The 27,337-nt window shown below is 42.6% G+C and overlaps 1 long non-coding RNA gene across 1 annotated transcript; it reads right to left on the bottom strand.

Moving 5' to 3' along the window:
- Positions 1-3,607: 3,607 nt before the first annotated feature.
- Positions 3,608-25,891, bottom strand: LOC138675388 (uncharacterized). Its single transcript, XR_011320673.1, has 5 exons — positions 25,755-25,891; positions 15,857-15,899; positions 13,319-13,422; positions 11,476-11,523; positions 3,608-3,783 (listed from the first exon to the last, which is right to left on the bottom strand). It is a non-coding gene; the product is annotated as an uncharacterized lncRNA (long non-coding RNA).
- Between the last annotated feature and the right edge of the window lie 1,446 nt (positions 25,892-27,337).

Below are 27,337 nucleotides of genomic sequence, written 5' to 3'. Positions count from 1 at the left end.
GTCGTGCTATAGTTCATAACGGAGGACAATGAATCAGTTATAGTTCATGAGGGGGGACAGTGTGGAGGCCATAATGCATAAGGGAGGGCAGTGTGAGAGTTATTGTTCTTAAAGGAAGACAGTGGGCAGTTACAGTTCACAAGGTGGGGTGGTTAGGAGGCCGTAGCTTGTAATAGAGGGTGGAGTGGTGGCCATAGTTCATAGGGTGATGGTGTTGAGGTTGTAGTTTATAAGGGGAGCAATATTTAATACAAGAGCATAGTGTGGATGACTTGCATGATAATAAGGACAGTGTAGGGGGTCATATTTTGTGCAGGGAGCACAGTGAGGCAGAGCATGGGCAAAAATGTTTATTCATGAGGCACTATAATGACACCGTGTTGGGATTTGTTACAGAAGGGTGAACCAAAGGGGAGTCTGTAGAGACAACTGTGGACATTAAGTCATCAAGGTGTGTGGATCAGATGGAAGAGAAGACCAAGAGAACGACTCAGATGAAGAAGACATCACCTGTAATGTACCTGTTTATAAATACAGGAAGATACTTATCCATCATATAACACCATTAGGAAGGCGTCTGATTGCCTCCAAACTTATTCTGCAGCTGAACAATGACCCCAAACATCCAGTCAATGGCATTAAGGTCTATCTTCTGTGCAAAGAAGAACACGGAGTCCTGGAAGTGATGATACGGCCCTACAGAGCCCCGATCTCAAATCATTCAGTCTGTCTGGGATTACATGAAGAGACAGGAGGACTTACACAGGCGACATCCACAGAAGATCTGAGGTTACTTCTCCAACATGTTTAGAACAACCTGCCTGTTGAGTTCCTGCAAAGAATGTGCGCAAGTGACAAGTGTACCTACAATAAATAATGCTGTTTTGAAGGCAAAGGGCAGTCACGAAATATGGATGTGATTGCGATTTCTGTTTGGACACACATTCAGGTGAAATGTATTGTGGCACACATACCTTTAATGTAAAAATCTGCAGCCCAGTTTACGTTAAACCACCATGATGAATTTAGTTTTTCTCATCTCTTCGTGTTTTGGGGCGGAACTTGTGGGTGGGACTGTGGGCAGGGTCTTCGGCTCAGAGGGCTCAACCTCAGCTCTATTCATCATCCTCATCATTTAAAGTTTGGGCTGACGCCGTCCTTGCTGTGGATGGCGCTCTTGCAGATTCAGCTGACGGCAGTCTTCATAAAAATGGCATGGGCGCATGCGCAGATAGAACTCCGGCCGCCTTCAGGGACAAATGGCACCAGGAGGCGGCACAAGCGCCAAATGAGATCTCGGCTCTATCCCCACGAGGCTCTTGTTGTGAACAAGAGAGATAGAGCAAAAAAGAGCCGCAGGGGAGCGGGCACGCAGTGCTCATTACCTGAACTGTCACGACAATGGCTAACAGTTATTTGCATATAGTTGTAGGGTGGGCCCGTAGGGTCAACTACCCTGTGGGCCCCAGAAACCACAGTCGACCAATTGGTTTATTGGAATTAAGGCTTGCAAGAGACATCAAAAGAAATAAAAAAGGATTTGGGGGATATGTCAAAAGTAAAAGAAAAGTCAAAAATGCTATAGGATTTTTACAGGATGAAAATGATGAAATGGTATGAAAGGATGTTGAGAAAGCTGAACTTTTAAATTCCTATTTTGCATCTGTTTTCTCTCAGAAAGGAAATGTAACATCAACTCATCTTCACTGTCCTATTAAAGGAATAGAAGAATCCAGGATGTCTATAAACAGAAATATAGTGAGAAAACACTTAGCTAAAATAAATGAATTCAAGTCTCCAGGTCTAGATGAATTACACCCCAGAGTACTGAAGGAGATAGCAGAAGAAATTTTTGAACCACTCTCCATAATCTTTGAAAATTCTTGTGGATGTGATTTCTGCAGAGACACGTTGTGGAGAACAGTAGAAGTCCCAGAAGACTGGAGAAGAGCAAATGTTGTACCCATCTTCAAAAAGGAGACGAAGGTGGACCCAGGGAACTTTAGGCCAGTGAGTCTGACTTCCATACCAGGAAAGATCTTTGAACAAATTATTAAAACAACATGTATGTAAGCACCTAGATAAGAATGAAGTTATTAACAAGAGTCAGCGTGGGTTTGTAACTAATAAGTCATGTCAGACTAACGTAATTTCCTTCTATGACAGAATCACTGACTGGGTGGATCAGGGAAATGCTGTAGATAAGGTATATCTTGACTTCAGCAAAGTATCTCACACCATCCTTATTGAAAAATGACTAAGTATGGAGTGGACAAGGCAACTGTTAGATGAATTCATAACTGGTTTAGTGACCGGACCCAAAGAGTTGTCATAAATGGCTGCACATCCAGTTGGAAGAATGTCTCAATTGGGGTACCACAGGTCTCTGTCCTGGGCCCTGTATTATTCAACATCTTTATCAATTATTTAGATGAAGGAATTGAGGGTACACTAATTAAATTTGCTGATGACACAAAGCTAGGAGGGATAGCTAATACAAGAGAAGAGAGAAGATTCAAAAACATATACAGTAAATAAACTGGAGCAGTGGACAGCAACTAACAATGGCTTTTAACAAGGAAAAATGCAAATTACTACATCTGGGCAATAAAAATGAAAAAAGCATATACAGAATGGGAGGAATAGGACTAAGCAACATCACATGTGAAAAAGACTTAGGTATACTAATAGATCATAAACTGAACATGAGTCAACAGTGTGATGCAGCAGCAAAAAAGGCAAATGCAATTCTGGGATGTATTAACAGAAGCATACAGTCTAGATCATGTGAAGTCATTATTGCCCTCTACTCCTCTTTGGTCAGAGCTCACCTGGAATACTGTGTCCAGTTTCGGGCACATTTTAAAAAGACATCAACAAACTGGAGCAATCTGAGAGGTCTGCCATTGGTATCAGGTTCTCATCAATGTTCTTACAATTATGCAAAACAAACAGTTAATTTACATACACATATCACATAACACAAATAATCAACTACAAAACATTACCATATGTCAAGGTTTGCGTGTTTATCACATGTTCGAAGATTATGATGCCAAAACATTAGGTGTTTCCATTATTTTGTCCAACCTCTGTATATATGGGGAGTCAGCTAGTAAATAGGATCAAAAGCTCCCCGTGGTGGCCTAGAGTGTGAATGTGTTGCATGTTCATGGTACCTGGTTACAGTTATCTTTTCTTGCCTCCAAACATAGCATCACTCTCCCTGTGAGGAAAGCGACATTACTGTGACGACCAGGACCCTGGGGCGCCACAGATGCATTTTAACCAAAGTGCGTTTTATTCCCCATGGTTTTTCCTCAAATTCTTGCCAAAAACTGTGATTTTACTGTGATTTTGAAAATCGTGGCTAATGATCCTACATGTCATGTGATAAGGCTCGTTAGAAAGTCGATATTGACTTTTAGGATTGCTACTTCCTATAGGTGGCACTAGAGTTCTAGTCCTTTTCCTCTCTGAAGAGACAATTTGCATATTTCCCAGAAGAGCATTGTGGCCTAAAAGTCTCCTCACACTGTATATTGTGTACACTGATATTAGGCAGTACTTTGATCAAATCAGGATGCAGATGGACCGAAGACAAATGTAGCAATCGAGTTCTAACTTTATTAGGAAATTCCGAGTGACCATTAAGAAAGTATGATATAACATATGTACACAGAAATATCAAAACACAACAACAGTCGTAATAAAGGCTTCTTCCAGCTACGGACTTCTTAGGCGTCAGTCTTTGCACTTTTTATCCTTTTTCTTCTTTCCTCCCTGTGAAATAGACAGGAATGATATAAATATGTGATAACTTGCTTAGACCAGAATACTTTTCTATTCGGCTGCAAATAATCATTTGCATTTTTTTAAGTCACTTTTATTTTTTGACTCGGTTTGTTGTAGCTTCTGGGCCAAATTTTTCAAAATGGCTCATGAATTTTGTACAAAGTCAAAAACGCTCTTTACTTCTCTCTTTAAAATTTTTTACAACTTCTTAATAAAAAAAAATGTTGCATATTTCACAAAACGTTGTAAAAACTTCTACCGTACAGAAAATCATTCCTGGGAGGACTGCAATACCTTTTTATGACTTTGATAAGTCGAAAATGATAAATCAGGTGAAAATATCTGGAGACTGTAAATGACACCCACAGCAGGTACACAAGGGGCCATGATATCTGGCACAGAGGATACCTCTAACTTCTATTCTACTCATAAAGAGATGAGCAATTCGAATCGATGGTTATTTTTTAGGAATTCGCCCTACTGAGTGAATCTGCAGAAGATTGCATGAGAAGGATCATGTGACTTTGGGATTTTTCCAAACTCTATGTTGTTATTATATCACATGGTAAACTAGAGCCAATCAGGAGTGCTAATCATAACCTGTATAAAAGCAGAGGCAGGGAAGGCAGCAGCTGCTTTGTAGTGAATGTGGATAGTGAGAGGACGTCATAGCTCACAGCTTAGCCATAGAGATAGGGAAAGAAAGACATAAAACTGAAGAAACTGTCACGACTCTATTTTCAGGTGTCCCATGACCAGGTGTTCCTTCCCTAGCTCGCCCTGTTCCATAGATTACTTCTAATGGTGAAGACGCCGGGGCCATGTACCTTGCCTTAGCTCCTGAATCTTAGTCTGTACCCTACCCCCCCCCCCAAGGGAAGAGGAGAGTAATAGTGTACTGTAATATACCAAACAGACTAACAAGGTAATATGAACAGGGGTAAAGGAAAATACCAATCATACAAATATACACACATGCAACAGAGGTTTGCTGGAGACCTCTGGTTGTCATTTCAACCCATCAGAGACCAGCGATCATGTGACAGGGTCACCAATGGGCGGCATTAGTGATTCGCTTCCGACGCGATCACATTAAATGCAGCTGTCAGAGACTGACAGCGGCATTTAACTAGTTAACAGCCGCAGGTGGATCGCGATTTCACCTGTGGCTGTTAGAGGCACATGTCAGCTGTTCAAAACAGCTGACATGTGCGAAGAAAGATGTGGGCTCAGTGCCAGAACCCACATCAAAGGGAGGGATTCTGATGTGGGCCCCATGTCGGAAAGGGGCTAACATTCTGATCAGACTGCATGAAGCCCACTGCCACGTCACAGAGAACCTCTCAGTGCGTCTCTATCGCCTTAAAGGAGCGGCGTCATGCGCTAACCACCGTCGCAGCGAAGATCACTAGAAGGGTGCCGGGTGTCGCACCACCACCGATTAGACATTAATGACCTATCCTAAGGACAGACCATCAATGTTAAAGTCCCGGACAACCTCGTTAAAAAAATATATTTAACCCCTCTGTGACCTTAGACGTACTATCCCGTCGAGGTGCCCTGGGCTTATCTGACCCTGGACGGGATAGTACGTCATAGCCGATCGGCCGCGCTCACGGGGGGAGCGCGGCCGATCGCGGCCGGGTGTCAGCTGCTTATCGCAGCTGACATCCGGCACTATGTGCCAGGAGCGGTCACGGACCGCCCCCGGCACATTAACCCCTGGCACACCGCGATCAAAGATGATCGCGATGTGCCGGCGGTGCAGGGAAGCACCGCGCAGGGAGGGGGCTCCCTGCGGGCTTCCCTGAGCCCCCCGCAGCAACGCGATGTGATCGCGTTGCTGCGAGGGTCTCCTCACCTCCCTCCCTGCTCGAGCCCCGGATCCAAGATGGCCGCGGATCCGGGTCCTGCAGGGAGGGAGGTGGCTTCACAGAGCCTGCTCAGAGCAGGCACTGTGAAGGCTGCAGCGCTGCATGTCAGATCAGTGATCTGACAGAGTGCTGTGCAAACTGTCAGATCACTGATCTGTGATGTCCCCCCCTGGGACAAAGTAAAAAAGTAAAAAAAAAATTTTCCAAATGTGTAAAAAAAATAAAAAAAAATATTCCAAAATAATGAAAAAAAAAAAAAAATATTATTCCCATAAATACATTTCTTCATCTAAATAAAAAAAAAAAACCAATAAAAGTACACATATTTAGTATCGCCGCGTCCGTAACGACCCGACCTATAAAACTGTCCGACTAGTTAACCCCTTCAGTAAACACCGTAAGAAGAAAAAAAAAAAAACGAGGCAAAAAACAACGCTTTATTATCATACCGCCGAACAAAAAGTGGAATAACACGCGATCAAAAGGACAGATATAAATAACCATGGTACCGCTGAAAGCGTCATATTGTCCCGCAAAAAAAGAGCCGCCATACAGCATCATCAGCAAAAAAATAAAAAAGTTATAGTCCTGAGAATAAAGCGATGCAAAAATAATTATTTTTTCTGTAAAATAGTTTTTATCGTATAAAAGCACCAAACCATAAAAAAATGATATAAATGAGGTATCGCTGTAATCGTACTGACCCGAAGAATAAAACTGATTTATCAATTTTACCAAACGCGGAACGGTATAAACGCCTCCCCCAATAGAAATTCATGAATAGCTGGCTTTTGGTCATTCTTCCTCACAAAAATCGGAATAAAAAGCGATAAAAAAATGTCACATGCCCAAAAATGTTTTCAATAAAAACGTCAACTCGTCCCGCAAAAAACAAGACCTCACATGACTCTGTGGACCAAAATATGGAAAAATTATAGCTCTCAAAATGTGGTATTGCAAAAAATATTTTTTGCAATAAAAAGGGTCTTTCAGTGTGTGACGGCTGCCAATCATAAAAATCCGCTAAAAAACTCGCTATAAAAGTAAATCAAACCCCCCTTCATCACCCCCTTAGTTAGGGAAAAATAAAAAAAAATGTATTTATTTCCATTTTCCCATTAGGGCTAGGGTTAGGGCTAGGGTTAGGGCTAGGGTTAGGGCTAGGGTTAGGGCTAGGGCTAGGGTTAGGGCTAGGGTTAGGGCTAGGGTTAGGGCTAGGGCTAGGGTTAGGGCTAGGGTTAGGGTTAGGGCTAGTGCTAGGGTTAGGGTTAGGGCTAGGGTTAGGGCTAGGGTTAGGGCTAGGGCTAGGGTTAGGGCTAGGGTTAGGGCTAGGGTTAGGGCTAGGGCTAGGGTTAGGGTTAGGGCTAGTGCTAGGGTTAGGGTTAGGGCTAGGGTTAGGGCTAGGGTTAGGGCTAGGGTTAGGGCTAGGGTTAGGGCTAGGGTTAGGGCTAGGGTTAGGGTTAGGGCTAGGGTTAGGGCTAGGGTTAGGGCTAGGGTTAGGGTTAGGGCTAGGGTTAGGGCTAGGGTTAGGGCTAGGGTTAGGGTTAGGGTTGGGGCTACAGTTAGGGTTGGGGCTAAAGTTAGGGTTAGGGTTTAGATTACATTTACAGTTGGGAATAGGGTTGGGATTAGGGTTAGGGGTGTGTCAGGGTTAGAGGTGTGGTTAGGGTTACCGTTGGAATTAGGGTTAGGGGTGTGTTTAGATTAGGGTTTCAGTTATAATTGGGGGGTTTCCACTGTTTCGGCACATCAGGGGCTCTCCAAACATGACATGGCGTCCGATCTCAATTCCAGCCAATTCTGCGTTGAAAAAGTAAAACAGTGCTCCTTCCCTTCCGAGCTCTCCTGTGTGCCCAAACAGGGGTTTACCCCAACATATGGGGTATCAGCGTACTCAGGACAAATTGGACAACAACTTTTGTGGACCAATTTCTCCTGTTACCCTTGGGAAAATACAAAACTGGGGGCTAAAAAATAATTTTTGTGGGAAAACAAAAAGATTTTTTATTTTCACGGCTCTGCGTTATAAACTGTAGTGAAACACTTGGGGGTTCAAAGTTCTCACAACACATCTAGATAAGTTCATTGAGGGGTCTAGTTTCCAATATGGGGTCACTTGTGGGGGGTTTCTACTGTTTAGGTACATTAGGGGCTCTGCAAACGCAATGTGACGCCTGCAGACCAATCCATCTAAGTCTGCATTCCAAATGATGCTCCTTCCCTTCCGAGCCCTCCCATGCGCCCAAACGGTGGTTCCCCCCCACATATCGGGTATCAGCGTACTCAGGACAAATTGGACAACAACATTTAGGGTCCAATTTCTCCTGCTAACCTTGGAAAAATACAAAACTGGGGGCTAAAATATAATTTTTGTGGAAAAAAAAATATTTTTTATTTGCATGGCTCTGCGTTATAAACTGTAGTGAAATACTTGGGGGTTCAAAGCTCTCACAACACATCAAGATGAGTTCCTTAGGGGGTCTACTTTCCAAAATGGTGTCACTTGTGGGGGGTTTCTACTGTTTAGGTACATTAGGGGCTCTGCAAACGCAATGTGACGCCTGCAGACCATTCCATCTAAGTCTGCATTCCAAATGGCGCTCCTTCCCTTCCGAACCCTCCCATGCGCCCAAACGGTGGTTCCCCCCCACATATGGGGTATCAGCGTACTCAGGACAAATTGGACAACAACTTTTGGGGTCCAATTTCTCCTGTTACCCTAAGGAAAATACAAAACTGGGGGCTAAAAAATAATTTTTGTGGGAAAAAAATTTTGTTTTATTTTTATGGCTCTGCATTATAAACTTCTGTGAAGCCCTTGGTGGGTCAAAGTGCTCACCACACATCCAGATAAGTTCCTTAGGGGGTCTACTTTCCAAAATGGTGTCACTTGTGGGGGGTTTCAATGTTTAGGCACATCAGTGGCTCTCCAAACGCAACATGGCGTCCCATCTCAATTCCTGTCAATTTTGCATTGAAAAGTCAAACGGCGCTCCTTCCCTTCCGAGCTCTCCCATGCGCCCAAACAGTGGTTTACTGCCACATATGGGGTATCAGCGTACTCGGGACAAATTGGACAACAACTTTTGAGGTCCAATTTCTTCTCTTACCCTTGGAAAAATAAAAAATTGGGGGCAAAAATATAATTTTTGTGAAAAAATATGATTTTTTATTTTTACGGTTCTGCATTATAAACTTCTGTGAAGCACTTGGTGGGTCAAAGTGCTCACCACACCTCTAGATAAGTTCCTTAGGGGGTCTACTTTCCAAAATGGTGTCACTTGTGGGGGGTTTCAATGTTTAGGCACATCAGTGGCTCTCCAAACGCAACATGGCGTCCCATCTCAATTTCTGTCAATTTTGCATTGAAAAGTCAAACTGCGCTCCTTCCCTTCCGAGCTCTCCCATGCGCCCAAACAGTGGTTTACTGCCACATATGGGGTATCAGCGTACTCAGGACAAATTGGACAACAACTTTTGAGGTCCAATTTCTTCTCTTACCCTTGGAAAAATAAAAAATTGGGGGCAAAAATATAATTTTTGTGAAAAAATATGATTTTTTATTTTTACGGTTCTGCATTATAAACTTCTGTGAAGCACTTGGTGGGTCAAAGTGCTCACCACACATCCAGATAAGTTCCTTAGGGGGTCTACTTTCCAAAATGGTGTCACTTGTGGGGGGTTTCAATGTTTAGGCACATCAGTGGCTCTCCAAACGCAACATGGCGTCCCATCTCAATTCCTGTCAATTTTGCATTGAAAAGTCAAATAGCGCTCCTTCCCTTCCGAGCTCTCCCATGCGCCCAAACAGTGGTTTACTGCCACATATGGGGTATCAGCGTACTCAGGACAAATTGGACAACAACTTTTTGGGTCCAATTTCTCCTGTTACCCTTGGTAAAATAAAACAAATTGGAGCTGAAGTAAATTTTTTGTGTAAAAAAGTTAAATGTTCATTTTTATTTAAACATTCCAAAAATTCCTATTAAACACCTGAAGGGTTAATAAACTTCTTGAATGTGGTTTTGAGCACCTTGAGGGGTGCAGTTTTTAGAATGGTGTCACACTTGGGCATTTTCTATCATATAGACCCCTCAAAATGACTTCAAATGAGACGTAGTCCCTAAAACAAAATGGTGTTGTAAAAATGAGAAATTGCTGGTCAACTTTTAACCCTTATAACTCCCTAACAAAAAAAAAAATTGGTTCCAAAATTATGCTGATGTAAAGGAGACATGTGGGAAATGTTACTTATTAAGTATTTTGTGTGACATATCTCTGTGATTTAATTGCATAAAAATTCAAAGTTTGAAAATTGCGAAATTTTCAAAATTTTTGCCAAATTTCCGTTTTTTTCACAAATAAACGCAGGTACTATCAAAGAAATTTTACCACTATCATGAAGTACAATATGTCACGAGAAAACAATGTCAGAATCACCAGGATCCGTTGAAGCGTTTCGGAGTTATAACCTCATAAAGGGACAGTGGTCAGAATTGTAAAAATTGGCCTGGTCATTAACGTGCAAACCACCCTTGGGGGTAAAGGGGTTAAACATGTAAAAAATCTAATAGTTCCCTTTTTTCCCCAGTTTTAAAATAAAAAATATAGTTGGCATTGCTGAATTTATAAAAATGTGATGTTTAAAAAAAAATATTATTTAACCAATCAATCAGGTAAATGACAAAGAGAAAAAAAAAAGTTGGACAGAATGCATCTAAAAAATTATACCAATAAAATTGACGTCCTATAACTATCTTAAGAAAACAATAAACAAATCAATAAGAAAACAAAATAAAATTTAAAAAAAGTTATGGGTCTGAGAAAATGGCGACAAGACAAATTTGTGTGTTATAAAGGTAGAGAATAAGGATGATAGGATTTATCTAACACAATGTAATATTCTATAAGTTTCGTTTCCCCAATAAACAGTCGATCCTCTAGAGATTAAGGCTATGTGCACACGTCCGGATTTTTAGCGTTTTTTTTGCGGAATTTTGCCATAAAAACGCTATAAATCCGCTAAAAAAACGCTAACATTATGCATCCTATCATTTAGAATGCATTCCGCATTTTTTTGTGCAGATGTTAGCGTTTTTTCCGCAAAAAAAACGCATACCGCAAAAAATCCGGACATGCTCTATCTTTTTGCGGATTTTTTGCGGATTTCCTATCAAAAAGGACATTCCGGAAAATAAAAAAATAAAAATCCACGCAAAAAACACGCAAAAAACGTGCAAATTCCGCGCGAAAAAAGCACGCGGATTTCTGGCAGAATTCTCAGGATTATGTCAGGAAAAAATCCTGACGTGTGCACATAGCCTTAAAGTTGGGGTTCAGTATGGACTTAGAAGCGCCAAGTGCACAGTCCTGAGAGACGCTCTCAGTATATTGCGGTATGGGGCAGAGATTGCCATACTGCGCCTAGGGAGGAATGACACACACAGGTACAGTAGAGGTGCACTCACGTCTGGAGCTTCTGTATTAGCTCTACATAACACTTGTGCACAGATGAAAAATAAATGTCAGCACTTTTGTTTCCTTTCATTATAATGGGTTCAAATTTTGCGCTGATTCATTTCTAAATACATTTTTACAGCAGTCGAAACGCGTTTTTGCATTGATAAAGATTCATAATAATATAAGATGCTGGATCCCTGGAATAACCACTAGAGGGAGACAACCGCCTGCTGTTATAAACTGAATGCCAATAATACCACACTGTGCAGTGACCGCCCTCTAGTGGTGGATTCAGGTAACACAGAAATCAGGACTCGTTATGGTAAAGCCGAGGAGGATGTCTTACATCAGAATCACTGTCAGAGCTGGAACTGCTGCCGCACTCATCTCCATCCTATTAAAAGAAGAAAAAGTAAAAAAATAGGAGCTCAGTGGTATCATTGCCAAAACAAATCAGAATGGTCATGTATTTTTCTCAGTCTTTGTCAGGCTTAATATATCTGATTTAGAAATACCTATGTTAGTCATTCAAAGAACACTATTTCCAAGCAGCAATCCTTCCTACCTTCCGCCATTCCATTCTTCCTTCCTTTTTCCTCTCCTTTCTCCCTGTCTGTCTTCCTTACTTTCTTTTTCCATCTCTCCTTCATTCCTCCCTTCTTCTATTCCATTCTTCCTCTTCCCATCCCTCCCTGCCTCCTTTCATCTCCCTTACTTTCTCACTTCCTTCATTCCATCCTCCCTTTCCTCATTCTACTATCTTACTTCCTTCATCTCTTCCCTTACCTTTCATCCACCCTCCCTTCCTCCCTTTCTTTCATCCTCCCTCTCTTCCTTCCTTCAGCTTCTTTTCTGCTTCTCTTCCTTCCTCTCTTCCCTTACCTTTCATCCACCCTCCATTCTTCCATTTCTTCCTTTATTCCTTCCTTTTGTCCTCAGTCTTTCTTCCTTCCTCTTTCCCTTCCTTCTGCCCTCATTCCTTTTCTCCGTCTTCCTTCCTCTCTCCCTTCCGTTTTCTCCCTCTCCCTTCCTCCCTCAATTGCTCTCTTTTTCCCTTCCTTCTTCCCTCCCTTCCTGCTGCCCTTCCTTTGTTTCTCTCTCCCTCCCTTTAATCCTCCCTCTCTTCCTTCCTTCAGCTTCTTTTCTGCTTCTCTTCCTTCCTCTCTTCCCTTACCTTTCATCCACCCTCCATTTCTTCCTTTATTCCTTCCTTCCTCTTTCCCTTCCTTCTGCCCTTATTCCTTTTCTCCGTCTTCCTTCCTTCCTCTCTCCCTTCCGTTTTCTCCCTCTCCCTTCCTCCCTCAATTGCTCTTTTTCCCTTCCTTTCTTCCTCTCTCCCTCCCTTTAATCCTCCCTCTCTCTTCCTTCGACGCCCCTCTCTCCCTTCCTCATTCCATTCCTTCCTCCCTCCGTTAATTACTTCTTTACTGTCCTTTTACCTCTGCCTTTTTCATTTCCATGCTCTAGTCCATCCACCCCCCTTCCTTCCATTCTGCTTCCCTTTATTTAACTTGTTCAGTTCTCCTTCCTTCCTATTCTAACTTGCTTCCTTCCTTCCCTCCCCTCTTCCTTCCTTCCTTCTTCCCTCCCTGCTTCCTCCATTGCCCCCTTTTCCTCACTATCTTAGACCTTTGGGAAGTGTATATTGACCTATCACCCCAGTCGAGCACAGATGTTGGTACAATGCTCTCCTCTACCATTGACCAGCAGAGCTCTCTCAATTAACCACTTATAGGGATTGTCTTATAATGAGCACTTATCATCACCGATCCATCCTAGGTGAGGGGTCTGATTACTGGGGTCCCCACTGCTCACAGGGCTGGAGGTCCCCATTGCACCATATGAATGGCGTAGCGGTTACGCACAAGCACTGACGGCAGGAGGTCACCTACTGTATGGCTGCACTCGGCCATGTCCAGGGGTCCCATGGAGTTTACCTGGAGTCAGTCTTGTGAGCAGTCGGGGTCTAAGAGGTCAGATCTGCACCATGTAAACACTTGGCCGATCTCGTGGATAGGTGACAAGTGTCAGTCTTTGGTCGTACCCCCAACCTCTCCCGGGACATCAGTCACAATATGGTATTATGGTCTCGTCAGTGAAGCAAGAAGAAAATCTATGGTGGTTTTCACTTTTTGGACATTTATCACCTGTTAGTTTTTGTTCTGATGTTTATTTCTGGAAATATTCACCTTTTTCTCCTTCTTCTTCTTTTTTTCCTTCTTATCCTTTTTGTCTTTATCTTCTTTCTTGTCCTTATCCTTGTCCTTATCTTTGTCGTCGTCTTTTCCAAAGACTGAAGGGGGTTAACAGACATTGGTTAATCTCCAAAAATCAGAGCCTATAACAGTAAAAACATGGAGGACTGCGCTCATCTCTAGTAGGAAGGAAATATTCTGTGAAGGGACCTTGTCCTGTTGTATTCTCTATGTAAAGCACTAAGGAAGCCCCCGAGGAGCCCCCGGTCAGTGCAAAGTAAGACTTTTGGCACTTAGACTTTGAGGGGGTCTATAGGATCCAGAGTTTCATACCCAAAGTATAAAGTCAAATCTTTCAAAAACGATACCAGGAAAAACACTATTTTTATAATACAAACCCATTGAACCTAATGAGACATTCGAGTATGGACAGCCTGGGTTTTTGGGCAATGCGGATGGACACAGAGCATTAGACTAGACGGTTTGGGGGGGCATTGGGAGAATATAAAAAAATGAAGAGTTTTCTCTTAGGAACTGTTTCTGGAAAAGCTCCTTCTTTGGGCAGAAAAAGAATGGCACTCACCGTCCTTAAAATTCACTTTATTGCGGCATTATTAAAACATCCAGGTCAGGAGAGTGACATGTGGAATCACCAAACAGGACGATTGTTTCGTGCAATGGCCTGTCCTGCAGGCTCAGGGTGCAGCAATGTAAGCTTGAACTATCCGTCAACATTTGAGTGAAATGAAACGCTATGGCAGGGGACACTGCCAAAATGTATGCGAGTAAGCCAAAATCCTGCTGGTAAAGTATCTTGTGGATAGATGAGACCAAGATAGAGCTTTTTGGTGAAGCACATCATTCTACTGTTTACTGAAAATGGAATGAGGTCTACAAAGAAAAAAACACCGTACCTACAGTCAAATATGGTGGAGGCTCAGAGATGTTTTGAGGTCGTTTTGCTGCTTCTGGCACTGGGTGCCTTGGCTATGTGCAAGGCATCATGAAATCTAAAGATTACCAATGGATTTAGTGTCAGAAAGCTGGGTTTCCATCTTAGGTCATGGGTCTTCCAGCAGAACAATGACCCCAAACATACTTCAAGAAGCACCCAGAAGTGGATGGATGAAATGAAACACTGGAGACTTCTGAAGTGGCAGCAATGAGATTGGATGTAAATCCCATTGAACACCTGTGTAGAGGTCTTAGAGGTTTATAAAAGAGTGGTCCAAAATTCCAGTTGCGAGGTGTAAGAAGCTTGTTGCTGGTGACAAATTTTTCTGACCCACTTTTGGGGTTTCGTTTGAAATTTTGTCCAAGTTGCCATTTTTTTTCACAGTTTGTTATATGTAATTCCGATACCCAAAAAGGAAATAAACATGTGTATAACAAAATATATGTAATTATAATTAGGGTTAGGTTACATAACAACTAAATTATACTCTCCTCCCTTGATGCTTCCTTGGCTGCTTTGATGGCTCCTCCGCCGGTCTCGCTATAACCCTGCCTCCTCTAACGACATCACATCTTATGTGACTGCAGCAGCGTGTGATTGGCCTAACTGCTGGGACTCCCGGAAATTCCGAGAATGGGGCTTCATAACACCAGATGCAAAATCATCATCCTGAATTAAGCCGAGATGCACATTCTCAGCCATTGCTCCATTCATTGTCTATGGGACTACTGGAGAAAGTTGAGCTCTTGGCTAGTTTCAGCAGTCCAATAGACAATGAATTGAAGTCCCACTCTTAGGATTGCTGGATGTCCCCAGTGATCAGCAAGTTTTCTCCCATTCTATGTGTAAGCAATAACTTGTGATTTTGAGAAAACCTCTTTAAATATTAAATTCTTGGTAGCATGTAGCCACCGCTAGAGGGCGATTATTGTATTTGCTAGTGGAAGCTTTGGTCATCATTAATATACAGTAAACTGCCTCCTTGTGGTGCCCGGTGGTATTGCAAGTCAGAAAAAATTCACAAAATTAAAGCAAGGTACAGCGCCATTTTCAAACCAACCTACAAGTCACAGGGGAAAATCTGGATGTTTTCATTGCAAACTGAAAATGCAAGTGTCCTTCTGATACAATCTATGGCTCAGGGGCTTATTTAAGATATCTGCTTGCTGGCAGTGAAAGAAAAAAACACTATATATATATATATATATATATATATATATATTTATTTATTTTATTTATTTTTTATTTATTTTTTTTTTTAAATATCACAAACATATAGCGATTCAGTTTCATGAACAGCTGGGAAGCGGCCACTAGGGAAAGTGAAGGATTTATGCAAACTCTAGGGGCTGGTAAAAATTCTTTGTCAGTTTGCTCCCCCTGGTGGCTGCTTTGTGCGACAGAAATTCATTCAAATCTACGAATAGATAGAAACGATTTCTGTATAAAGGAAATATCTTATTAATTAGTACAAAATGTAATAATATTATAATAAAACGTGCAATGATAATTATACTTATCACTAATGTCAGAAATGAGTTTGGATCATAAATTGTTTGACTTCTCCACAAACTTACATTTCATAACAGCAGACATCTTGGATGAAGTCTTGTTTTACTCCTGGAAATAAATAATAGATCATTTTAGGCATTCACTTGTACCCAATATATCCTCCCTTTTGTCAGAGAAGCTTAGATATCAGCAGCTGTTTGGCGGATTCCATACACCCGGGAGCTGCTGTCCTTGATAAATGGCATTACAGGATCAATAATATATTTTACGCTAACGATGACCTTTCATTTGTCATGAATATGTAATATTTTTACCTGATGTAAATGCTGCTGTTCTCCTGAATCCGGCGTTGTTTTTCATTTGTTCCTGCGCCTCTCCATTCCTGAGATATGACCCCTTCTTCTCTGTGTTTAAAAATTGTGATTTTTAGCAAAGTAGGTGTGGCCCTCAAAAACACGCCCACAGAAGAGTTTAGGACCACACCCACTCTACTAAAAAAACTACATTTACATACAGGGAAGATAGGCCCATTTCTCAGGAATGGAAAGTCATAGGAAGAAAAGAAAAACAACGCCTGATTCAGGAGAACAGCGACATTTACACAAGGTATAAAAAAGTCCATATTTAGGGTAAGTGACAGTTCTCCTTTAATTTGTTTAAATAAGCGCATTTCTATTCTACTTGCCATCAGTTCCTGATCAATAGAGTCCTACATGAAGGCCTGGTACATGGTACGATAAATACCTATGTCTCAAAATGCCCTGTCAAAATCAGATATTAAATTTGCACCATGTAAATTTTATCCTCATGTTGCTTGGTAAAAAAAAAAATAAAAAAAAATTGATTAAATTGCATATGCCAAATTAGGTACATCAGATATGTTATTATTTGGAATCATTTTTAGTCATACAGGCGGTACGAATAAGGGCCTAAATTGAGGTGTTGTGCACCTTTGGGGAGTTTTTTTTTTTTTTCTTTAACTTAAATGCAGGTATTTAGTACTAAAAATCTTTTTTGCAATTGAGTTTCATTCAAATTTTTGCACTATTTGACTTTTACAGGATTTTTGTTTTCCATGAATGTCAAGTATAACATCAGGGAGGTCACGCAGATCCGACCACTGCGACCAGTTTGTCAGGAGACACAACGCCGCTGCTTCCAATCACCTGGACAATTACGCAATTGATCGATGAGTGATGGACACGGCCGCAGCGGCTTACACTACCAGGCCAGTTATTGGGGAACTCACAGGGAAAATATGGTGTATACACCTCCGATTTCAAAATCATTAAATATATATATATATATATATATATATATATATATATATATATATATATATATACCCTGTTATGATTATTGCCAACTTCACAATAATAAAAGCAACCACCAGCTGCCACCACCAATCGTTTATATGGGCCGATTGGACACCCGTTACAGGTAGTGAATGGCTTCAGAACGCGGTTTACAGATCAAGAGGAACAGAGCAATTACAATATATGTATATATAATCCAGAAAGGTAGGCAGTGTTTACCCCCTTTCTGACATTTGTCGTTATAATACGTCCCTGTGCCTATCTGACCAGGGACGGATTATTATGTCATTTCGATCACCCGTGCACACAAAAAATGATAGTCTCATAGTGGGCCAAAAAAAAATTTTTGTAAATATTTGTAAAAATATTTAAAAAAAAAAAAATCAAAAGATTGTACCTATAAATATTTGTATGAAAAAAAATATAAACAAAAAAAGTACACATATTTGGTGTCACACTAGTTAACCCATTTAGTGAACACCATAAAAAAATAAAAAAACCGAGGCAAAAAACAATGCTTTATCATCATACTGCCGAACAAAAAGTAGAATAAAACGTGATCAAGAAGACAGATGTAAATAAACATGGTACTGCTGAAAATTCCATCTTGTCCTGCAAAAAAAACGAGCCGCCATACAGCATCATCAGCAGAAAAATTAAAAAAAGTTATAGCTCTCGGAATAAAGCGATGCAAAAATAATTATTTTTTTCTATAAAATAGTTTATATTGGTTAAAAGCGCCAAAACAGAAAAAAGGATATAAACGAGGTATCGCTGTAATTGTAGTGAACCGAAGAATAAAACTGCTTTATCAATTTTACCACATGCAAAACAGTATAACCCCCCTTTAATAAAATCATGAATTGCTGATTTTTGTTCATTCTGCCTCCCAAAAATTGGAATAAAAGCGATCAATAAATGTAATGTGCTAGAAAATGATACCAATAAAAACATCAACTTGTCCTGCAAAAACAAGCCCTCACATGACTTTGGGACAAAATATAGAAAAATTATATTTCTCAAAATGTGGTGATGCAAAAACTATTTTTTGCAATAAAAAAAAGTCTTTTAGTGTGTGACAGCAGCCAAACATGAAAACCCGATATAAATCTGGTATCGCTGTAATGGAACTGACCCAAAAAATAAAGTCGCCTAATAACTTATACCGCATGAGGAACGGCGTGAAAAATAAAACCAATTCTTCACATGCTGTTGATTTTTTCATTCTGCCTCCCAAAGATCGCAGTAAGGATCGGCTCACATTTATCCTGTGCTCTGCGTTGAGCGCTTGCACCGGGGTTTCCATGTAAATCTATGAAATACGTGATTCAGGTGCAATCTCTGGCAGAAGATTTCCTATAATGAGGCAGATGGAGGCACTGTGGGCGCCGTCTGACCTGTGATCCGGCGGAGTCTGTCTTTTTAGGATTGCATAAAAGTGTGGTCAGCCACAGTTTTGTGTACTTCTGAAAAGAAGGACACCGCTGAACAGAGGCTAGACAGAGTCCAAACTAACTCTGCTGCCTCACAATAGTGAATGGATCGGGGGTTTCATCTGTCACGTCACTTGGAGATTTAGATTGAAACCCCAAAGTAAGTGCTCAGCGTAGAGCGCAGGATAACTGTGATCCCAAACATTATGTAAAATGTTCCTAATAAAAGCTTCAACTTAATCCACATAAAAAGCAAGTCCTCACTCAGATGTCTAATCCGCTCTCAAATCCAAATGTCCACTCCCTTCTGAGCCCCACAGTGTACCTAAACCACATATTGCGTCCACGTTTGGCATTTCTGAACTGATGAGAGACCGCCTAACTTACGGGTGCATGCCTCCAGAAGCACGGGCTGGGCATAACGAGCTGGTGACTGCAACGTACTGGTCACTACAGCGTACTGGTCACTACAACGGCAGTTTGCAATTTTCACTCGGTAACATTCATTGCTGCTTGTTTCTGGAAAATACCCATGGTGTCAAAATAGTCACTACACCGGTAGATAAATTGCCCAAGGGGTATAGTTTCCAAAACGGGGTCACTTGATGGTGGATTCTGCTCTTCTAACAATTAGGGGCTCTGAATATGGAAACCGCAAACTGTTCAAGGAAAATCTCTGCTCCAGGAGGCAAATAGCGCTCCGTTCCTCCCGAGTATCTCCGTATGGCTAAGTAGCACTGCACAGCCACATATGTAGTATTGCCACATTCAGTAGAAATTGTGGGACAAATTTTGGTGCCATTTTTACCCACTTCTTGAGTGAAAATGTAAAATCTGGAGCTAAAACAAAATTTTTGTGGCAAAAATGTTTTTATTTTGTCTTCACTGCCCATTGGTATAAAATTCTGTTACATACCCATGGTGTCAATATGATCATTGCACCCCTAGTTGAATTCATTGAGAGGTGTAGTTTGTAAAATGGGGTCACTTATGAGTTCTGTTGTTCTGGCACCTCATGGGGTCTCCCAGTTTGTCATGGCACCTGCAAACCATAACAGTAAAATCTGGCGCTCCTTGCCTTCTGAGCTTTGCACTGTGCCTGAAAAATATGTCCCGATTACATGTAGGGTACTGGCGCACTCAGGAAAAAATGGACCTCAGTTTGCTGTAAAAAAAATTCCTATTAGCCCTTAGAAAAATTAAAAACTTGGGGCAAAACCAGGAAGTTAGTGGTAAAAATGTAATTTACTCTGTCTTCACCCCTCAGTGGTATAACATTGTGAGGCACATGTGGTGTCAATATGTTCACTACATCCCTAGATTAATTCATTGGGGAGTGTAGTTTGTAAAATGAGTTCACATATAGGGGGTTTCTGTTGTTCTGGCACCTCAGAGGCTCTGCCAATGTGACATGGCACCCTCAAACCATTCCAGCAAAATCTGAACGCCAATATGGCGCCTCTTCCCTTCTGAGCTTTGCACTGCGCCTCAAAAGTAGTTTTCCCCCACATATGGTGTATCGGCGTACTCAGGAGAAATTGCACAACTGTATGGTGTAATTTCTCCTGTTACCCTTATAAAAATGCAAAATTTAGGGCCAAAATAACATTTTTGTGGGGAAAATGTAATTTTTTTTATTTTCACAGCTCAACGTTATAAACTTCCGTGAAGAACCCGGGGATTTAAGGTGCTCACCACCCATCTAAATACAGTCCCAGGCAATTGTTACCACCCACCTCTCGTGTCTCCCCTTTTCCTCATAGTTTGTAAGCTTGCGAGCAGGGTCCTCATTCCTCTTGGTATCTGTTTTGAACTGTATTTCTGTTATGCTGTAATTTCTGTTATGCTGTAATGTCTATTGTCTGTACAAGTCCCCTCTATAATTTGTAAAGCGCTGCGGAATATGTTGGCGCTATATAAATAAAAAATTATTATTATTATTATTATTCCTTGAGAGGTCTAGTTTTCAAAATAGGGTCACTTGTGGGTGGTTTCCACTGTTTAGGCACATCAGGGGTTCTTTAATTCTTTAAATGGGACATAACATCCACTAATGATTCAAGGAAATTTTACATTCAAAAAGTCAAATGATGCTCCTTCCCTTCCGAGCCCTGCCGTGCGCCCAAACAGTAGTTTTCTCCCTCATATGGGGTATCGGCATACTCAGGAGAAAATGCACAACTTTCAGCATATCTTTGCCACTGCAGGTCCCAGGCGGTAGATATTGTCATCATGTTTCCTATCATGATTTTACCTTTCTACAGAGATGAAACATGGCATGGATAGCATCATCTATCGGACTGATATTAAGTTGGAGGGGTTAGCATGGCCTTATGGTGATGAGAGTGAATGCGTTATTCTTACTGCAACACAGAAAATATATCTCCCATAAATATGAGATCAATACAAACCCCAATACTCATCACTGATCACTGGCTCCAAAAGGTCTGCGATCAGTGCTTTGAACAAAGGAAGCTCTTGCCTTGGAAGCATACTTCACCGCTCCTGAATACACGCATCCCAGACTTAGTGTCTGGCTCTCAGAGCACATATTCTGCTGTAATTACCTGGTCACTGCAGGAGATCCCTACTACAATGGAGGTTGAAGTGTCAGCACTTTCCCAGTTATAATTAATCCCATATATATGTTCAATGTGAGGTCCTACTTGAATGGAGGTTGAAGCGTCAGCTTTTTCCCAGTTATTATTAATCCCATATGTTCAATGTGAGGGTGATATATCCTCTTTCCAGAGATGGCTTTATGGATTTTTATTTTTCTCTATGACAATGCCCATTCAACTTTGATATGGTCTTTGGTCATAAATCAGCTGAGAAGAGCCAGAAGAAAACAGATAAGAGAGTTATAAACTCCATTACAGCAGGGCAGCAGGGTGACTGACAGATTCTCAGTTAACTCCTTCCTTCAACAGACAACACAACACAGCAGGTATGGAAGGCAAACAATGCATTTATTTACATACAACCCAATTGCAAAAATGATTCTTAGGCACTATGCTATTCGAGGAGTCCTATTCCTTTTTTAAATGCTGATGTTGTATCTGCAGTTACTACCTCTTGTGGTCGGCTTTCTGATGTCTGACTGCTCTAACTGTAAAGAACCCTTTCCTATAGTGATGTCTAAATTGCCTTTACCACGTGTAATTAATGTCCCTCGGTCTTTTCTAAAGTCCTTTGGAAGGAAGAAATCATGTGTTAGTTCTCTGTATTGACCACATAGATTAATTCATGTAAGGTGCTTTTTTCGACCCAAAGCAAGCTTTATTTTTTTAAAAACTCATTATAAAGTTGTTCCCTACCGTGCGGCCTCTCCAGCTCTCTTATACCCTTTTTACAATATGGAACTCAAAACTGTTTTCCATATTCAAGATGTGGCCTTACATGTGATTTATAAAGTGGTGGCAATACATTGGGATCACAGCTTTTGCAGCTGCTGCCTGGCATTGAGTACTGCAGTTTAGCTTACATGTAACCAGAATACCTCAGTCCTTCAGCTTTGTAAAAGCAACATTAAAACTCATCTGCCATGCGTTAGCCCTGCAGTCTGCTTACATAGGTCATAATAATACACTAATAATAATACACTAATATATTTACAATCTCAATGAGTTTTGGGTCATCAGGAAAAACTGTATCTGACACTGTACGTTCTATCCCCGCCTTGTGGTACCCACAGCTGTCCATGTAGCAACTCACTGCAGATCCCAGTACCCAATCCTGATCCCTGTGGCTCCCACTAATGGTCCTTTTTTAAACTCCCTGCTGGTTCCTATAGTATCCACTGCTGACACTTGTAGTACTCAATGCTGATCTTTATGGTACCTGTGACGACACTGACCCCTCGTGTCTCCACAGTACCCAACTGCTGATCCCTGTGCCTCCGCTGCTGATCGTTGTAGAACCCACTACTGATCCTTGTTGCACCCACTCCGAATCCTTGTGGCCCCCCATTGCTGATCCTTGTAGTACCCACAACTGAACCCTGTGGCTCCCGCTCCTAATAATTGTAGTACCCACTGCAGATCCTTGTTGTAGTTACTGATGTACCTTGTGGCCCCCTCTGCTGATCCTTGTTGTACCCACTCCTAATCCTTGTAGTACCCACTGCTGTGCGTTGCGGTTCCCACTGTTGATAATCATAGTACCCACACAGTACCTTGCTAAACTTAGATACTTGTGGCCCCCACTGCTGATCCTTGTAGTACCCATTCCTAATCCTTGTTGTACTCTCTGATAATCCTTGTGGTACCCAGTCGTTCCTTGTGAAACCTACTGTGGCCCCCACTGCTGATCCTTGTTGCATCCACTCCTAATCCTTGTGGCCCCCCATTGCTGATCCTTGTAGTACACACAGTTGAACCTTGTGGCCCTCACTGCTGATCCTTGTTGTACCCACTCCTAATTCTTGTGGTTCTCCCATTACTGATCCTTGTAGTCCCCCCTCCGGAACCTTGCGGATCCGATGGTTGATAAACGTAGTACCCACTGTAGATCCTTATTGTAGTCACAGATGCACCTTGTGGCCCCCACTGCAGAACCTCTATGTACCCACGGATAGTCCTTGTGGCCCCCACTGCAGAACCTTTCTGTACCACTGATAGTCCTTGTTGCCCCCACTGCAGAACTTTTATGTACCTACTGATAGTCCTTGTGGCCCCCCACTGGAGAACCTTTATGTACCCACTGATAGTCCTTATGGCCCCCACGGCAGAACCTCTATGTACCCACTGATAGTCCTTATGGCTCCCACTGCAGAACCTCTATGTACCCACCCATAGTCCTTGTGGCCCCCACTGCAGAACCTCTATGTACCCACTGATAGTCCTTGTGGCCCCCACTGCAGAACCTTTATGTACCCACTGATAGTCCTTGTGGCCCCCACTGCAGAACCTCTATGTACCCACTGATAGTCCTTATGGCCCCCACTGCAGAACCTCTATGTACCTACTCATAGTCCTTGTGGCCCCCACTGCAGAACCTTTATGTACCCACTGATAGTCCTTGTGGCCCCCACTGCAGAACCTTTATGTACCTACTGATAGTCCTTATGGCCCCCACTGCAGAACCTTTATGTACCCACCGATAGTCCTTATGGCCCCCACTGCAGAACCTCTATGTACCTACTCATAGTCCTTGTGGCCCCCACTGCAGAACCTCTATGTACCCACTGATAGTCCTTATGGCCCCCACTGCAGAACCTCTATGTACCCACTGATAGTCCTTGTGGCCCCCACTGCAGAACCTTTATGTACCCACTGATAGTCCTTGTGGCCCCCACTGCAGAACCTTTATGTACCCACTGATAGTCCTTGTGGCCCCCACTGCAGAACCTCTATGTACCCACTGATAGTCCTTGTGGCCCCCACTGCAGAACCTCTATGTACCCACTGATAGTCCTTATGGCCCCCACTGCAGAACCTCTATGTACCCACTGATAGTCCTTGTGGCCCCCACTGCAGAACCTTTATGTACCCACTGATAGTCCTTGTGGCCCCCACTGCAGAACCTTTATGTACCCACTGATAGTCCTTGTGGCCCCCACTGCAGAACCTCTATGTACCCACTGATAGTCCTTGTGGCCCCCACTGCAGAACCTCTATGTACCCACTGATAGTCCTTATGGCCCCCACTGCAGAACCTCTATGTACCCACTCATAGTCCTTGTGGCCCCCACTGCAGAACCTTTATGTACCTACTGATAGTCCTTATGGCCCCCACTGCAGAACCTTTATGTACCTACTGATAGTCCTTATGGCCCCCACTGCAGAACCTCTATGTACCCACTGATAGTCCTTATGGCTCTCACTGCAGAACCTTTATGTACCCACCAATAGTCCTTATGGCCCCCACTGCAGAACCTCTATGTACCTACTCATAGTCCTTGTGGCCCCCACTGCAGAACCTCTATGTACCCACTGATAGTCCTTATGGCCCCCACTGCAGAACCTCTATGTACCCACTGATAGTCCTTATGGCTCCCACTGCAGAACCTCTATGTACCCACTGATAGTCCTTATGGCCCCCACTGCAGAACCTCTATGTACCCACTGATAGTCCTTGTGGCCCCCACTGCAGAACCTCTATGTACCTACTCATAGTCCTTGTGGCCCCCACTGCAGAACCTTTATGTACCTACTGATAGTCCTTATGGCCCCCACTGCAGAACCTCTATGTAACCACTGATAGTCCTTATGGCTCTCACTGCAGAACCTTTATGTACCCACCGATAGTCCTTATGGCCCCCACTGCAGAACCTCTATGTGCCTACTCATAGTCCTTGTGGCCCCCACTGCAGAACCTTTATGTACCCACTGATAGTCCTTGTGGCCCCCACTGCAGAACCTCTATGTACCCACTGATAGTCCTTATGGCTCCCACTACAGAACCTCTATGTACCCACTGATAGTCCTTATGGCTCCCACTGCAGAACCTCTATGTACCCACCCATAGTCCTTGTGGCCCCCACTGCAGAACCTTTATGTACCCACTGATAGTCCTTGTGGCCCCCACTGCAGAACCTTTATGTACCACTGATAGTCCTTGTGGCCCCCACTGCAGAACCTTTATGTACCACTGATAGTCCTTGTGGCCCCCCACTGCAGAACCTTTATGTACCACTGATAGTCCTTGTGGCCCCCACTGCAGAACCTTTATGTACCCACTGATAGTCCTTGTGGCCCCCACTGCAGAACCTCTATGTACCCACTGATAGTCCTTGTGGCCCCCCACTGCAGAACCTTGCGGCTCCCATTGCTGATCCTTGATGTACACACTTCTGATACTTGGGGCCACCATTGCTTAATTGTACCATATACATTGACTTCTTTTCTGCACATATGTTCTGGTGTCCAAGTCAGGAATGCCAGGATCGATAGTGAAGTGATAGCAAGACGCAGTGAGAATAGTTTCTGTCCATCGCTCCGTCATTGTGCCCTAGTCAGGTGCCTGCCCGCCTGCACTATGTGCCAGCTCTGGCAAAATGGCTGCTCCTTTTCCTACTACATGCATGGATGCCATGTGCACGTCGTTGTGCAGAGGACACGAGCATGCCCTGTGTGATGTGTATGCAGCAGTAATGTTCTCTGCTACATGTGTGCCATCAGCACTTTGTGCAGGATTATACATCTATTTACTACTTAAAATTCCCTTTTTGTCTAAAAAAAAAAAAACAATAATGTAGGAGATTTTGTAGTTACCTGTCCCAGAAGGTGGCTTCAAGGCTTCTCCTCAGTCACTGAAGACAGAATGTGATGCCGGGAACCTGACAGGGTGGGACCAGATAAATGGCCAACACCCAGGGAAACTTGTCATACAGGTAACACAAGGAGTTTCCTCCTGAATCTCTGCATCACTCTTCTAAAATAACTTTCCAAACACTTTTTGTCAAACTTTTGTAGAACTTTTCAAATAAAACCAGTCCCATCATACACACTCCTCAACATCGAAATTGCAGCACCAAGAAGGAAAAGTTCGTGGAATTAAGGAGATCACTGGATGGATAGACGTGTTACTGATCTGTACGTGATGAAAAAATGGAAACAAAATTTTCTAAACTTCGTGATTTATTCAGTATGGAGTATGAGCAGAAATCCCCGCACTTACAGCCTTGACTGCTGTCAATGAGGTTATTAATGGTCGTCTGAGGAACGTTCTGCCGTGCTGAATCCTCTTGGGCAAATCATCAAGATCCGCTGCTGGCAGCTCACTTTACAATTGCCGACCGATAACGTTCCAGATGTGTTCAATGGAGGACAAGTCCGGAGACGCTGCAGCCATGGTAGCACATTTACGCCACTCAGCCTGCTCACAGCAAGACTGGCATTGTCATGTTGAAAAATTGCTCCTTGGACATGCTGGAGAAATGGCCATACCACTGGTTCCACGACCAAATCAATGTAATGCCAAACTGTTAATGTACCTGGAATAAAGACTAGAGTGGTTCGGTTATCATACATTATGCCATCGTATACCATAATCCCAGGAGCAGGACCGGTGAAGGCCACTTTATGGCTTCGCCATTGTAGTCTGTAGACCAATATCCAGCTATTATTGCTTTCAAGACCAAAGCAGAGGAGGATAAACCTCCACTTCAGCCTCCATTACCGTCTTGCTCTAGACCATGTGCTGGAGTGAGGTCAATGGGCACCTGTAGCTGAAAGTCTGGCTTTAAGCCCAATGTTGTGCCAACAGCTTTTGATGGCTTGTATGGACAATGTTTGACGCCTTAAGCTCGGTATGTGATGTCTAATTTCTTTGACCGTGTAGAATGGATGACTACGTCTCATTCTTCTAATCTGAAGATCAGTCCATGCAGAGGTTCGCCTCTGTGCACGGCTTGCGGTCAGTTCGTCTTTGTTCTGCCAACCACTTGGACACGCAACGTTGAACAGTGAAGACATCACATCCTACGTGCACGGTTATCCACCAGAGTGATCAAAACAAGGTCTCTCATTTCAAGGATTCTGTCCCTCTCAGTTTGCGACAAGTCGCAATAACTGGCTCCTTAAAGAACAGAAGACTTTGCACAATCATCCCACAAGGCTTGATCCGATTTTTGAGGTTTTTTAAAATTTGTTGCCAATCTGGCTATTCTGCCCCAGATCGGAGCGAGATGCATGAAAATGGACCATCTGCAGATCTTTGTACCACCTGCTACCTCCTCAGTTTTCATAACCTGACTGCTTATCCGTCTTGGTGTTCCAAGGAGTGTAGATGGATAGACATTCAGCTCATCTAAAATTGGCCTAAGACCAAGTTCACATTTTTCTTGCGAAATCCA

Source organism: Ranitomeya imitator, chromosome 4 (assembly GCF_032444005.1).
Source record: "Ranitomeya imitator isolate aRanImi1 chromosome 4, aRanImi1.pri, whole genome shotgun sequence".
NCBI classification, from domain to species: Eukaryota; Metazoa; Chordata; class Amphibia; order Anura; family Dendrobatidae; genus Ranitomeya; species Ranitomeya imitator.
This window is presented reverse-complemented; position numbering and strand designations above follow the sequence as displayed.